Source organism: Orcinus orca, chromosome 2, assembly GCF_937001465.1.
Source record: "Orcinus orca chromosome 2, mOrcOrc1.1, whole genome shotgun sequence".
NCBI lineage: Eukaryota > Metazoa > Chordata > Mammalia > Artiodactyla > Delphinidae > Orcinus > Orcinus orca.
The window spans coordinates 161,033,689-161,040,856 of NC_064560.1; the positions used below are offsets into that span (position 1 = coordinate 161,033,689).

General features: G+C 39.4%; 1 pseudogene; it reads right to left on the reverse strand.

The window, feature by feature from the left end:
- Window positions 1-3,471: 3,471 nt before the first annotated feature.
- Window positions 3,472-3,720, reverse strand: LOC101277954 (SNRPN upstream reading frame protein-like; annotated as a pseudogene).
- Between the last annotated feature and the right edge of the window lie 3,448 nt (window positions 3,721-7,168).

Below are 7,168 nucleotides of genomic sequence, written 5' to 3' on the forward strand. Positions count from 1 at the left end.
CCCATGCAATTTTGATTATTTTATAAGTTACTATTTAGCTTACAAAAATATACTTAAACCTCTTTTTTCTTGATCCATCAACGATCTGATTCTCTCCTAGGTAAGATGAGGAAATTAGTGTCCCTACTCTTCTCTTAACTTCCTTCTGTCTCTGCCTCCCAGTTTCTTTTCATTTTGCTAAAATCATAGAATACATTGTTGCTTTTATTATTTTGAACAAAGTTTTATCTGTTAGATCAACTAAGATTTAGCAAAAAAGTTTTATTTTACCTTTGCTTATTCTTCCTCTAATGTTCTTTTCTTTATGTAAATCTGAGTTTCCGACCTATATTATTTTCCTCCTCCCTGAAGAACTTCCTTTAACATTTCTGACGAGGCAGGTCTATTGGCAACAAATTCTCTCAGTTTTTGTTTGTCTGAGAAAGTCTTTATTTCTCCTTCACTTTTGAATGATAATTTCTCAGGATGCAGAATTCTAGGTTAATGTTTCTTTCTCTTCAACACTTTAAATATTTCACTCTACTCTCTTCTTTTTTTTTTAAATTAATTTATTTTTGGCTGCGTTGGGTCTTAGTTGCTGCGCATGGGCTTTCTCTAGTTGCGGTGAGCGGGAGCTACTCTTCCTTGCGGTGCGCGGACTTCTCATTGTGGTGGCTTCTTTTGTTGCAGAGCACGAGCTCTAGTCACGTGGGCTTCAGTAGTTGTGGCACGCAGGCTCAGCAGTTGTGCTCGTGGGCTCTAGAGCACAGGCTCAGTAGTTGTGGCACACGGACTTAGTTACCCCATGGCATGTGGAATATTCCTGGACCAGGGATCGAACCTGTGTACCCTGCATTGGCAGGCAGATTCTTAACCACTGCGCCACCAGGGAAGTCCCTCCACTCTCTGCTTACTTGCACAATTTTTGAGAAGTCAGATGTTAGTTCTTATCTTTGTTCCTCTATAGATGAGATATTTTCCCCCCTCTGGCCTCATTCAAAATTTTTTAATCTTTGATTTTTTACAGTTTGAATATCATATGCCAGTGTGTAATTTGGGGGACATTTACCCTGCTTATTGTTCTTTGAGCTTTCTGGATGTGTGTCTAATATTTGGTGTCTAATATTAATTTGAGGAAATTGTCTTTCTGACATTCCCAAAAGGAATACCTATGTTATGCCTTCTTTAGTTGTCCCATGGAACTTGAATATTCTGTTCCATTTTTTCTCTTTGCTTTACAGTTTTGGAAGTTTTTATTGACATATCTCCTCATGCTTCTTCCTCAGCCATGTCCAGCCTACTAACGAGCCCACCAAAGTCTATCAGAAGCTATCACATTCTTCATTTCTGTTTTTGATCTCTAGATTTCTTTTCGATTCCTTTTTAGAATTTCCATCTTTCTTCTTGCCCATCTATTCTTTTTTTTTTTTTTTTTTTTGCGGTACGTGGGCCTCTCACTGTGTGGCCTCTCGCGTTGCAGAGCACAGGCTCCAGACGCGCAGGCCCAGCGGCCATGGCTCACAGGCCCAGCCGCTCTGCGGCATGTGGGATCCTCCCGGACTGGGGCACGAACCCGTGTCCCCTGCATTGGCAGGCGGACTCTCAACCACTGCGCCACCAGGGAAGCCCAGGGGTCTTAGCATATTAATCATAGCTGTTTTAAATACTTGGTCTGATAATTCCAACATCCCTGACATATCTGAATTTGATTCTGATGCTTGCTCCATCTCTTCAAACTGTGTTGTTTGCCTTTTAGTTTGCCTTGTAACTTTTTGTTGAAAACTGGTCCTGATGTCCTGGATTAAAGAATGTAGTCTGGTTTCCATGTAGGTTTCTCCTCCAGTAAATTATGATTCTATCTGCCTGTCTGTCTCTCCAGTTTTGAGGGCAGCAGTTTGCCTTGTGACCTCAATTCTCTGATGGATCTAAGAAGAGCTGTTGATTTTCAGTTTGTTCAGCTTTTTTTTTGTTGTTAGGATGGAGTGATGATTTTCAAACACCTTATATTACTGACCAGAAACCAGAAATCTTTTCAACTTTGTAATTCATTTTGCATAGTTAGTTTTTAACAACACTTACATTTTTTGTAACTATAATTGAATTTTCCATACTTCCTTTATAAGTTCATTATGAAATTCAAGTCCAAATAATAGCATTTATAGTATTATGATTATGTAACTTTGTTTGTTACAGATATGGGTAGAATGATTGAATCCATAGAGAAGGAGTTGTAATTTTATGTTCCTAAACCTGTGCTACTCTGAGAATTTCCTGTAACAAATTGAAATGGATATTCTTTTCTTACAGTTTATCCATTTCTCAAATGAATGCCTTGTCTTAGCTTATTGCAGCTATGGACCACAATTTTCACAGAGTCTGTAATTGTTCCTCCTTTTCTCTTGCTGAAAGAGAAAATGCTTCATAATTATCCCAGTTTTTATTTATACTGTTTTTGGAATGGTTACTTTTTTTTTTTAATTTAATTTTTTTTAAATAAATTTATTTATTTTATTTTTGGTTGCGCTGGGTCTTTGTTGCTGTGTGTGGGCTTTCTCTACTTGGGGCAAGCAGGGGCTACTCTTCGTTGCAGTGCGTGAGCTTCTCATCATGGTGGCTTCTCTTGTTGCGGAGCACGGGCTCTAGGTGCATGGACTTCAGTAGTTGTGGCACGTGGGCTCAGTAGTTGTGGCTCACGGGCTCTAGAGCACAGGCTCAGTAGTTGTGGCTCACAGGCTTAGTTGCTCTGCAGCATGTGGGATCTCCCCAGACGAAGGCTCGAACCCGTGTCCCCTGCATTAGCAGGCAGATTCTTAACCACTGCGCCACCAGGGAAGGTCAGAATGCTTACTTTTAAATAGATTATTTTATTGTCACATTGTACAAATCTATCCCCATTATTTCTTTTTATGGCCTTTGTGGGTTTCTTCTGCTGTTTCTTAGATCCTGTGTCATCCTTTGTCATGGGATTCCTCTTTGGAGTTGCTAAAGTGTATTTTGGTACTTTTCAACTTTTTTCAGAAGAGATACATAAGAACCGTTCTAAGTCTTTGCATGTATGAAATGTCTTCATTTCACTTTCACACTTGGTTGATAGTGTGCCTGCGTATAGAATTTTATGCTCAAAATATTTTTTCCTGGGCTTCCCTGGTGGCGCAGTGGTTGAGAGTCCGCCTGCCGATGCAGGGGACACGAGTTCGTGCCCCGGTCCGGGAAGATCCCACATGCCGCGGAGCAGCTGGGCCCGTGAGCCATGGCCGCTGAGCCTGCGCGTCCGGAGCCTGTGCTCCACAACGGGAGAGGCCACAACAGTGAAAGACCCGCATACCGCAAAAAATAAAGAAAAAAAATATATATATATTTTTTCCTAGTTGTTTGAAATCATTACTTCATTGCTTTCTTGCTTGCTTTTCTATTTTTTTTCTTGGATAATATCTTTATTACATTGTCTGATTTTTCACTTGGAATAAGCTATCTTGATGTTCCAATACTGCTTTACCCACCTCTTGGTGTCTCAGCTAAGAATACCTGTCTTGGTTTCACCTGGAAATCCACTACAGATATTTACAGCTGCTAGATTGCACTGGGTACGACTGACACTCTTGGTTGCTCAATGAGGCTGTTCCTTCAACATTTTACTTGGACTTCTACCTCTGGTATGTGCTGGTCTATCATCCGTCTCAGGTGTAAGTGGTCCCTGGCCACTCCACCAGTGGCCACTTCTCTGGCTGGAATGTCAAGCATCTCCCACAGCTGGTCTGCTCTGCTCTACCCCATTGCTTTCTTGCATCCCATGTGTCAATGGAATCCCTGAAATTGTTACTTGTTTGTAGTAACCTGTTTCCCCTAACCCGGCCCCCGCCCCAAAGCTTTTGGTGTGTTCTCTTTATACCTGTTCTGAAATTTCAGAATGAATCTTTTTTTCTTTTACAAACTCATCCTGTTCTATACTTAATAAGCCCTTTCAATCTGAATTTTTATATCTTATATCAACTCTGGGGTATGTTCTTCTATTATTTAATTTTTTTTTTCTCTGTCACTATTCCTGGAACTCCTGTTGGACAGGTATTGATTGGTTCTTTTAGTTGCTCTACTCCTCTTGACATTTTTCCCTTCATGTTTTCTGTCTCTGGTCTTTTTCCTCTATATTCCAGGAGATTTTCTTAAGTTTTTTCTTGCATTCCTTAGGGTTATTTTTTTATTTTGGTGATTGTATTTTTAATCTCCATGAATTCTTCATTGTTTTCCACCTGCTCTTTTTTCATAGTAGTCTCTTTTGGTTTAAATGAATACATTATCTTCTCTTTTTGGACATTAATGAGAATTCCTTGTAGCTTCTTATGTTTTATGAATTATTTATATTTCCACTGTCTAGGTCAGTTATTTTGATATTTATTTTGGTTGTTCTCCAAATAAACTTGAGGTACAGAATTTCCTACCAACACATGGTCTTTTACTCATTTACTTGTGAATCAAGGACAAGTCCAATTGATATAGGTGGCTTTGGTGAGGTTTCCTTTGTTCAGCTCCAAACTTAGAGCTAGATTTTGTGTTTGTTAATAGGAATGTGGATGATAGGATTTACTTTAGGGTGCTGGGGGCAGGTAGTCAGTCTGGGCTTCTCTCTAAATGCCAATGCAAATTTGGTCCTCTCTGGTATGCCAACCTCTACTCTGAATTACTATTGCATGAATACACCACATACACTGACTAAATTTCTTCAGAGATGATGTTTCCAACTTGGCCTGGGAGCAAAATCCATTGCTGCATAGAAGGATGGGGCAGGGCACCAAAGACCAAGGACAGCAGGAGTCCGGGCTCTGGTTCCATCAGTCCTGATGTATGTGCCCATCTTTGGAGTTGGGGATGAGAACATCTGTATTCGTAACACCGTGGATTGAGTAGGGAAGTTGTATTCCTCAGAGGAGATTCAAATGCTTTTATCTGAAGATTAAGACAAGAGCAATAGCTGTCCACTATAATAGGCAAGTGTGATTAACCCCACTTTATGAGTGCATTTGGTGAAATACTGTGAATGAATCATAGAGGTTAGGAGTGAGGAGCAGCATGATATATAGTAAATCAACGTAATATAAACAACACCATTGCTGATCCTTGTGCTGATCTTTGTGGGAAAAGCTAGAGGGAATGCTTAAGTAGTTCCATCAACTTAACCTTGGCCCAGTTCACATCAGTTGGGAGTGGAGAGGAAGAGGCTCTGCAAATCATTAACATCATAGCAAAGATGCTATAGGCTCCAGTAGAGACCAACTTCCTGTTTCTGATTCACTAAATATCTTTCCCTTAAAATGAGCATAGAGTAATCATGGGAGAAAAATGTGGCTGTGGAAAAGACTTGTGGAATATTACAAAATGTTTGGGACCGTATTCACTCCATTCGTACTCCTCCTTTCATTTGTAGAGTTTCTATGCATTTCAAAGACTTTTTTCGGTGCTGACAGGGAAGAAAGTTCTGCCAAATTGGAACCTTTTAAACAGATCAAGATTTTCAGCTTATCTCAAACAGAGTTAGATTTGATGCAGATAAATCTCAACTACATCACAATGTTGATGGGATCATTCATTTCCTTTCTTTTTAGCAGAGTAACTGCCATTCTCAAACACAGATCAAGCATTTAGCCCTAACAAATGTAGTAATCAAGGTAGAGGTTGATCAGCTTACCCAGTTTCCCATCTGCGCTTTGGCTGAGATGTTTAATTTTCGTTTCCTCCTTTCCATTGACATGGAAGGAGGTCTGATAGCCCTTTACAAGGGATGTTGTTACTTCTTCATTCTCAAATAAGAGCTGGAATTCCATTTGAAAAGAGAAATTACATTGGGTTTAATCAATACCCTCAAAGAATTAAGAGGAAAAAATTACCTGTTATTTGACTTTAATAGGTACTTGATGCCCATGATTTGTGTTCTTATGTTAATTATAGGGTCACTAGCAATTAGATTAGCTATTGTTAACATCTAAAATTGATTTAAATGCAAAAAGAATCAATACTTGAGCTAAATGTTTAAATATCCTGACACTAACAAGAGACTCAGTCTTTCCAATTGAATTATTTTTTGCTTTCTGCATTTTACATCGATCATGTCTAAGAGAGGTGAAAAATACTTACTGTTGTAAAGGACAATGTAAATAACTTGCTATGGCCTTAGGAATGAAGGCAATGGCACTGGTGGGAGCATTAAGTGGTAAGGGTAGTTTGTGAAACTAAAGTATCTTAGCATTAAATTTGGCAAAAGATTATGCTAATTACAAATGGCCGATGAGGTTTTTTATAGTAATAGTTTTTTTTTAATTGGAGTATAGTTGATTTACAATATTGTTTTAGTTTCAGGTGTATAGCAAAGTGATTCAGTTATATATATTTTTTCAGATTATTTTCCATTATAGGTTACTACAAAATATTGAACATAATTCCGTATGCTATATGGTAAATCCTTGTTGCTTATCTATTTTATGTATAGTAGTTTGTCTCTGTTAATTCCATACTCCTAATTTATCCCTCCCTCACTTCCTATCCCCTTGGTAGCCATAAGTTTGTTTTCTATGCCTGTGAGTCTGTTTCTGTTTTGTAAATTCACTTGTATTACTTTTTAGATTCCACATATAAGTGATACCATGTGATATTTGTCTTTCTCTCTCTGACTTACTTCACTTAGTATGATATTCTCTAGATCCATCCATGTTGCCACAAGTGGCAATATTTCATTCTTTTATGGCTGAGTAATATTCCACTGTATATATATACACCACATCTTCTTAAACCAATTGTCTGTTGATTGGCACTTGGGTTGTTTCTGTGTCTTGGTTATTGTAAACAGTACTGCTATGAACATTGGGGTGAATGTGTCTTTTTCAATTAGTTTTCTCTGGATGTATGCTCAGGAGTGGGATTGGTGGATCATATGGTGGTTCTATTTTTAGTTTTTTTTTTGCAGTACGCGGGCCTCTCACTGTTGTGGCCTCTCCCGTTGCGGAGCACAGGCTCCGGACGCACAGGCTCAGCAGCCATGGCTTACGGGCCCAGCCGCCCCGCTGCATGTGGGATCTTCCCGGACCAGGGCACGAACCCGTGTCCCCTGCATCGGCAGGCGGACTCTTAACCACTGCACCACCAGGGAAGCCCCTATTTTTAGTTTTTAAGAAACCTGAATACTGTTTTCCACAGTGGCTGC